At 44.7% G+C, this 9,649-nt stretch overlaps 1 protein-coding gene across 2 annotated transcripts in view; it reads left to right on the top strand.

The window, feature by feature from the left end:
• The window catches only part of igsf9b (immunoglobulin superfamily, member 9b), a 101,907-nt gene that overhangs the window by 48,616 nt on the left and 43,642 nt on the right, over positions 1–9,649 (top strand). The window lies entirely within an intron of this gene.

The raw sequence follows: 9,649 nt of genomic DNA, 5'->3' as shown, positions 1-9,649 counted from the left end.
CCTTGAATCCATGCTGTAGACTTGTGCTGTAGCCTTCTTGCTTCTATTAGTGCATGGTTTGGTCCCATATGTCTCATGTCGTGTCTCGCTGTCAATGCTCTTATCTGTCTGTGTGTTTGTGTGTCTGTTTCTACATGTCTTATTTGTAAGCTGCAGACATCATTCTTACTGTGTGTTTTCATTGTGTCTCCCTCCTTCCCATCTTTCCTATGTGGTTTTTTCTGTCACTGCGACACACTCTTACGTCTCAGCATATTGTGTGTGTAATTTGAGAGAGCGCCATGTGATACCAGGATCGTATCGCCTCCGATACGCCTAAAACGCTGGTATCGCGGAGTACTGGAGATTATGCACCAATCCCATTCCACGTATAAAGCCTAAAATAAAACTACGTTAAAGTAGTTATTTATAGTTATAGTTATAAGTGACTGTCAACTGGATGATAAAAGAAAGTTCGTGTGTTCATTGTTTGTTTGTTCATGTAGCACAAAGAGTTTAACCCAGCCAGACAGACAAAAGATAGAAACCATGTCACATCCATACAGGGATGTAGTACACAGCTGTTAAAACATAATAACATTATGACACACTGGTATCGGACCAGTACTCGGTATCGGCCGATGCACAAGATTCAGGTATCGAATCAGTATGGGGAAGCAAAAAAATCTATTGAGACCATCTCTAATTCAAAATTATGAAAAAATAAAAGACGGTATGTTGTTACATGTCATTTTCTAAATGGGAATATGGAAATCCTGGAGCTTCTTATATAGCTACGTGTGTACCTGCGATCTATCACGTAGACAACACCACTGTTACCTTTGATTTAGCGATTACTTTGGTGCTCAAATTAAAGGGAAACACACAACACACAACAAACAACACAGATACAGTAGATCGGCCTGGCTGCAAGCTGCTCTGTTCCAGCTCAAAACCACTACCTTAGTTAAGCTGTGAGTCCAGATCGAATCAGTTTTGGAAAGCAAATAAGGTATCGGACCATCTCTAAAAAACGTCCTGTACAACAGTCTTGTGAATAAATGTAGTTAATATGTTGACTTAGGTTCGGGAGCGGGCCAAACCCAAACCACACCTCTAATCACCGGTCAAACCTTTATTACACCGTGCTACGCAGCAGCCTTGTTATCGCTATTGGTTGACCCACCCTCCCGTTCCCTCCTCTCTCATCCCTCCATCTTCCCTCTCCTCCCTTCCTGTTCATCCCGTGCTCTCGTCTATCTAGGACCATCTGGGGGCCTGAAACTGTTCCGAGAGGGAACCCCCACTCTGAGTCTCCTCCACCCGGTCATCACGCACCTCCCAGACCAGCACCAAAACAACATCCACATTCATTCATACATCGGCACATTCATAATGTCCATTAAATCTTTAAACCAACATATCGCTTGTGGCGTGGTCCATGCTAGTGAATCTAATTTGAACTGATTATATACAGAGGATGTTTTGAGAACTTGTTGTGATGTTTTAGAGTCGACAGAAAAGAAGAACAGCATATTGAGTATCTTGGACTGATGAATGTGTTTACTTTAAATACTCACTCAATATGGTAGACGTTCTGTCCTTGTTTCAGCCACTCGTACGTGAGGTTGGAGGGGTAGGCGTCAGCCTGACACTGCAGAACTGCATCCTGGACATGTTGAGAGTGGTGTCCTCAGGGGAATGATGATGATCGGGGGTCCTTTTATAATTAGATTAGATTCAACTTTATTGTCATTACACAGGTACAAGGCAACAAAAGCAGTTTAGGTCTAAGCAGAAGTGCAGCAGGAGTGCAGGACATGGATATGTACTGAATAAATACAGAGATGAATACTGTTATTAACAGAATTTATACTACTTTGACATGTTGGCAGAAAACCAACACATCATGATGTTAATGTTGTGTTTATAAAGTGATTGAGTCAGTTGTGAAGATGTTGGTTGGTTGCAACAGCGCGGGTGGACTGCAGGGGGCAGTACAGACTCTGAACCGATGTGGCAGCACAGATAAATCCCAAAGCTGTTTGAGGAGAACGGGGACCAGAAGAGACTTTATTCTGGATAGAAAACATACAGTGGCTCGCATAGTTACACACCCGTGCTAAAGTTGATTAAAAGAAGAATAAAACCCGTCCTGCATCTGTATCATCACATACCCTTCATCATACCTAGAGACTGGCATGGGGAACTTTATATATCTTATATATACTTTATATCTACTTTATATGAGGAGTAATCCTCTGTAAATGGACGCGCAGCTCTACCACTGAGCTATCCGGCCGCTCTAAACCCGACAATGTTTTAATACGTGAGCCGTTATAACCGATATTAAGTCGAGTTGTTTGAACTACAGAAATCTGTTCAGGATTATCTTAGTGAGGACAGATCGGATGTCTTCAGATCGCAAATGGATCCGAATGAAGAAACGTTTAAAAAAACTCGACCGACTCCCTCGACTTGAATAGTGTGGGTAGAGACCAGGGAGCAACATAACCAAAGACCTGGAGCCACATCGAGACTATGTGGTTCCGGTCTCGATCGCCTAATTAATACTGTCCACTCGCCGACAACGTAACGGAGACACTGAAGAAGAGACACATCTGGGGAGCCTAGCTTTCTCCCCACCCAATTAGGCTAATAAGTAATGATTAAGTAATGATTAAAGTAAGATTAAAGTAATGATAAGTAAGTAATGATTAATACACTAATGCTTGACCGAGGGCTCGGCCTGAGGATAGAAATATCGGCCCCAAAAATGAAGTGAGGTCCCACGCAACACTCTTCACGAGTAAAATAAGTCCTCAGTTCCCTACTTTCATTGAATTTAGGTGTTTTTATTCAATTTTATAGCATTTAAAAAAAAACAATTGGTGAAGAAACGTGGAAAAAAGAGTGTTGAAAAAGCAGACGTCAAAATAAAAGCGCAGATCGAAAACAATCGACAAAGAAATCGCAAAAGTGACAATTTTTTTTTTTTTAAATGACCAAAACTTGAATTAAAAAAAAAGGTTTTGACTCAGAAAACAAAACACAAATAGCCTGTCGTCAGAAGACAACACGAGGGTTAATGATGTCGATAACGTGGACAAGGTGTTGTAGTGGATGACATACGAGTCCATAAATATTGGGACATCAACACAATTCCAATCTTTTTGGCTCATACACCAAACAGGATGTGCTTTAACTGCAGCTTTAATTTGAGGATATCTACATCCAAGGGGTGGATGACGGTGTAAGAATTACAACAGTGTGTGTTGTATGTGTGCCTCCCACTTCTTAAAGGGACCATAGTATTGGGACAACTGGCTGCTCAGCTGATTCCATGCGCAGGTGTTTCCCTCGTTATCCCACTCACAAGGAGCAGATAACAGGTCTAGAGTCCATCTCTAGTGTGCTACTTGCATTTGCTGTCAACTCTCAATATGAGATCCAAAGAGCTGCCACTGTCCCTGGAGCAAGGCGTCATCAGGCTGAAAAATGACAACAAACCCACCAGAGAGACGGCAAAACTCACAAGATCACAAGGGAATGGTTGGAGAGATTATTAAAGACATATTGAGGGCGTCTCCTCTCTAACGGGGACGTTTTGGGACTGATTGGTCAGAGACACCCTGGTGAGAGATGATGAGGTGTAAGCATGGATCAGCTGGTTTAAACAGCTCTCGTTACTGTATCCCAGAATGCATCTGTGGTGTAGCCGGACGTTTACTCCACAGTGCTGTGTAGAAGAGCCGGCAGGGATGACTGACGGTTCACACCGCACTTTGACCTGCAGCTGCATGGAGTGGGTCAGGTTCCCCTCGGAGTTGGACACGTGACACTTGTACACTCCCGAGAAATTCCTCGTGACGGCGGCCACCGACAGGGTGCCGTTGAGCACCTAAACGGGTGCAAGGTGACGAGGAGAGAGCAAGAGAGAGAAGACAGAAGTCACGGACACAAAGAACAAAAGGACACAAAGCTACAACTCGCACGGAAAATGCTAATCAAAGGAAGCATTTGATTAAATTACTGCAAATGCCATCTGTTCATCCATCTCACTTTTATTTTTTCATGTTTCTCAATTCGGCTCTCGTCTTTATGCCAAACACAGTTGTGCCGAGGGTTGCCGTGGGCGCCGCAGCTGAGCGTCAGCGAGTCTCCGAGCAGGACCTCCACGAAGGTAGGCGGGTCTTGATGAACAGGGTGGAGCTGGAAGGGGACATTTCATATTTAAATGGGACGTAGAGACAATCAGAGCATTGACCGTTTCATTTTTCAAAATAAAGTACATTAACATTAGATGCACATTAAATATTATTAATTTTTTGACCATCCACCCGATCCCAGACCTAGTGAGCAGTTTCCTGTCCTCTGTGTGGTGCATTAAAATATTAGTTTTTCAAAATAAAAGTCTAAAATTAGATAGCATTAACTATTATTCATATTATTGGCCATCCAACATGATCTCCAGACCTAGTGAGCAGTTTCCTGTCCTCTGTGTGGAGCATCAAATATATAGTTTTCAAAATAAAAGTCCAAATTAGATAAGCATTACTTATTTTTTTCTCGTCCTCTGTGTGGTGATGGACATGTCTATACTTAAAAAAACTTCTTATTAATGTGTTCAATAATGTATTTATGTGTTTTATACTTCACCGCTGTGTTACCTATGATTGTACCGGACAGTCTGCCAGGTCTTTCTGGACAGATTCTTTTTTTTTTTTGTCAAAAATGACACCAAACATGCCAAAGGATTCTGTGTTTTTGGGGTCTTTGGCTGAGCTGGACCGGAGATATTCGGTTGAAACAGTCCGTTGACGCCGTTTATCTCTCGTTGTCCTCGGTAAAGTCGGCAGGAAGGGAGGAATTTAGGTTTATACCGTGCTGAAATATAACTGTGTGCACCCTTTGGATAGAATATGCACAAGGCTCTGTATCAAGTTTGGTTTTGGGATCTTAACATATTCTTAGATAACAATGCATTCATTCGACAGACATACATGCACTGATGTATACTACACACACACTAATATATATATATATATATTATATATATATATATAAATATATATATATATATATAATATTACATTCATCTGTTACCTGATGCTTCACATGTAGGCCTTTCATTCACTGTAGTGTACTCTTATCAAATTCCTACTTCACACTCTCAATGGCATAACTAGGTTTTGTGTGTGTGTGTGTGTGTGTGTGGTGTGTGTGTGTGTGTGTGTGTGTTGTGGTGTGTGTGTGTGAGAGAGAAGAGAGACAGAAGGGGGGGGGGGGGCTAGTAGGTGTTTTAAATGACTGATTTAAGCATTTAACCTTAATCTTCAGCCCACACAAGCCAGACATCCACTGTCCTGATCCCGTCTTTCTCGACCCTCGTCTTGTCTTCCCGTCAAAACTGAAAATCAACACTTTCAACTTTTCTTACATTTTTGTCCTTTTTTTTCCAATGTTTATCCCTTTTTTTGACGTTTTCAACACTACGTAACACTAACTTACTAACTTTAGTTTTACAGTTATTTTTGGAATTTATGGTCAATAAACCTCATTTATAGGAAATTATACCTAATGTTTGAGTTAGAAAAGCAGAAATTAGGAATTATTTAGACTATTAATTAAAGGAATGGATGTTGATGATAATCACAGACTGGAATATGTCAACTTTTACTCAACACTATTTCAAAACACTTCACTTTGTTTTACAATGCTATAAAATATATAGACCCAAAATTAATGAAAGTAGAGATTTGTACTTGGCAAAGAGCGTTGGAATCAATCATGTATTTTGGGGAATATAAAGAACATTGATATAGGAAAATAGTCAATTTGACATTTTCTTATCAAATTTCTCTTTTTTTTCTTACAATCTTCTGACTCTTTTTATACATTATACAGTCTCTTTATATTTATTTTCATCTGTTGTGCATTTTCGCTGACGTTTGCACTCACAGGACCGCATGCACACGTTCAAGGACGATAAAGCTTTGTATTTTACAAGAAGTGATCACACAAGCCCTGATTGGCTGCTGGAACCCTGCAGCTCGCCAGGGCCTTCGGAGTCCGGGCCAGGCCCCGTGCTGTGGTTGTGCTAAACGGGACGCGCCAGCGAGAGAAGCTGCTCCAGTCCCCAAAACCCCGCAGAGCTGCACCGTGATGGAGAGGAAGGTCCATGTGCGTCTCGTTTCTGAAGTCGTCTTTTTGGCTGTCCAGAAGCAGGATGCGACATTCGAACCAGCCCTCGTCCTCCAGGGTCAGCTGATCCACCAGCAGAGAGGCGCCCCGGTCAGAGACACACGGCCTGTGGGGGGGGGGGGGGGGGGAGGGATGCCAGACAGGAAGAGTCAGCACATGCAGAAAGAGAGGCTTACCACACAGAGGACACAGGCATCCAGTGTCACAAAGGCCACAGTCACATTCAAAGTCCCAACCTTTATTCCAACACACAGATCCACAGGGACAACATCCACTGCAGCTCGAATGTTAGCAGCCAATAATCAGCCTCATTACCAGAGGTTTCCCTCCGTATTTGGGGGTTCGAAGGGTTTGAAGGGTTCGAAGGGTTTCAAGGGGTTGAAGGATCTTCCCTCAAGTGATCAATGTGACGTTACTTAAATTTAAAAAAAAGCTATTTCACATCAGACCCACAAAGAATCATGTGAAACCTCCACTTTAAATCTTGTGTTTACCAGAGATGTTCACAAGTCATTCAGCGTGAAGAAGCCTGAAAAATGACTAATGGACTACTAAAGAAATCTTAAAATGAGATTAGTCGACCACAACACACACCGCCCCACACACACACACGCGCACACAGCCACAGACATGCACACATGCGCAAACAGACACACACGCGCACACAGACACACCAAACACCCAAACACACACCACAGTCACAGACATGACACACGCGCACACAGACACACACGCGACACAGACACACACACACCGAACACAACACAGCCACACACACACACACACACACACACACACAACACACACAAACACACAGCCACAGACAATGCCACATGCGAAACAGACACACACACACCGAACACAACACAGCCACACACACACACACAAACACAGACACAGACATGCACACACGCGCACACGAAACACCAACAAACAGCCACACACACACACACACACACACAACACACAGCCACAGACATGCACACACGCCAACAGAACACACACAAACAGACACACACACACGCGCACACAGACACACACACACCGAACACAACACAGCCACAGACATCACACACGCGCAAACAGACACACACACACGCGCACACAGACACAACACACCGAACACAACACAGCCACACACACACCACACACACAACACAACACACACAGCCACAGACATGCACACACCACACACACACACACACTCTCACACTCACACTGTACTTCTTGCAACTCCTTGTCAGCCTTTGAAACGTGAGCTGCTGGTTGCCGGTTACCTGCGCTGCCTGGTTTTCAGGGGACTGAAACCCTTCCCCTCCCACCCCCCTCCCTTTATCTCTGCCTCTCAATGACCCCCCCCCCCACCCCCCCGCCCCCGCTTTAAACGACAGGAGGATGCGTGCAGGGGGAAACACACACGTTGCTCATACCAGGGCCGGGCCAAGGCCGTTTGAAAGTAAACAGAAGAATGTGGAGAAGGTTCCGGTAGCAACAGGTTGCTAGAGGCGGGGGTTCAATCCCAAAAGGCTCCTTCGACAAGTAGATTTATCTAATTGGTACTTTCATACATCGGTGCATCCCATTTAATAATAACGTAATAATAATGTAATAATAATAAATACTTTATCAATCCCACAAGGGATTAATTTACACACAAATTATAATTTACACTCTGTTGTTATTACACACACTACACACAGGCCTGAACTACACACACATGCTCAGGTCCTATACATGTTAATGGAGAGATGACAGAGTGGTGGGGGGGGGGGGGGGGGGAGTCCCCAACAGACTGAGCTACTGCCCCCCCGATGGCAATAGTAACACCAAGGTGACTAGTTATAAACATTCAAGTCAATAGAATCAAGCAAACTGTTAACGGAGGCTCAACGTACAGAACACACACACACACACACACACACACTCACTCTGAACACACACACACACACACACTCGAACACACACACACACACACACACACACCACACACAACACACTCACTGAACACACACACACACACACACACACTCTGAACACACACACACACACACACTCTGAACACACACTCACACACACACACACACACACAAAACCCACACCGAATAGACACACACACACACACACACACACACACAGATTAGGTTTATGTTAAAGAGGGTTTGTGTGATTTTGCACGTGAAAGTTAAGCCAGTGGCATTTAAATTTAACTGGCTACTGGTTAGGTAGGACACGGGCAGCTCGGGGGGGAGCGTCTCTCACCGAGAGACGAGAGACACGTCCCTCACCGAGAGAAGAGAGGAGCGTCCCTCACAAGAGAAAGGAAGACCTACAGAGAGACGGAACGTCCTCACGAGAGACGAGAGGAGCGACGTCCCTCAAGAGAGACGAGAGAACGTCCTCACAGAGACAGAAGAGGAGCGTCCCTCACAGAGAGACATGAGAGGAACGTCCCTCACAGAGAGACGAGAGGAACGTCCCTCACAGAGAGACGAGAGGAACGTCCCTCACCGTGAGAGAACGAGAGGAGCGTCCCTCACAGAGAGACGAGAGGAACGTCCCTCACATGAGACGAGAGAGACGTCCCTCACAGAGAGACGAGAGGAACGTCCCCCCGCGTCCCTCACAGAGAGACGAGAGGAACGTCCCTCACAGAGAGACGAGAGGAAGCGTCCTCACACGAGAGACGAGAGGAGCGTCCCTCACTAGCAGACGAGAGGAGCGTCCTCACAGTGAGACGAGTGTGAGAGCAGTCCCTCACAGAGAGACGAGGGGAGACGTCCCTCACAGAGAGACGAGAGGAACGTCCCTCACCATGAGACACGTCCCTCACCAGAGAGACGAGAGGGCGTCCCTCAAGTGAGAATGTGTGTCTGTGTGCGCGTGTGTGCATGTCTGTGACTGTGTGTGTGTTTGGTGTGTTTGGTGTGTCTGTGTGCGCGTGTGTGTCTGTTTGCGCATGTGTGCATGTCTGTGGCTGTGTGCGCGTGTGTGTGTGTGTGCGTGTGTGTGTTTGTGGTCGACTAATCTCATTTTTAAGATTTCTTTAGTCCATTAGTCATTTTTTCAGGCTTCTTCACGCTGAATGACTTGTGAACATCTCTGGTAAACACAAGATTTAAAGTGGAGGTTTCACATGATTCTTTGTGGGTCTGATGTGAAATAGCTTTTTTTTTAAATTTAAGTAACGTCACATTGATCACTTGAGGGAAGATCCTTCAACCCCTTGAAACCCTTCGAACCCTTCAAACCCTTCGAACCCCCAAATACGGAGGGAAACCTCTGGTAATGAGGCTGATTATTGGCTGCTAACATTCGAGCTGCAGTGGATGTTGTCCCTGTGGATCTGTGTGTTGGAATAAAGGTTGGGACTTTGAATGTGACTGTGGCCTTTGTGACACTGGATGCCTGTGTCCTCTGTGTGGTAAGCCCTCTTTCTGCATGTGCTGACTCTTCCTGTCTGGCATCC

This window comes from Etheostoma spectabile, unplaced genomic scaffold (assembly GCF_008692095.1).
Source record: "Etheostoma spectabile isolate EspeVRDwgs_2016 unplaced genomic scaffold, UIUC_Espe_1.0 scaffold431, whole genome shotgun sequence".
Lineage (NCBI taxonomy): Eukaryota > Metazoa > Chordata > Actinopteri > Perciformes > Percidae > Etheostoma > Etheostoma spectabile.
Note: the sequence above shows the minus strand (reverse complement) of the source record. Positions and strands in the feature narration are given on the sequence as shown.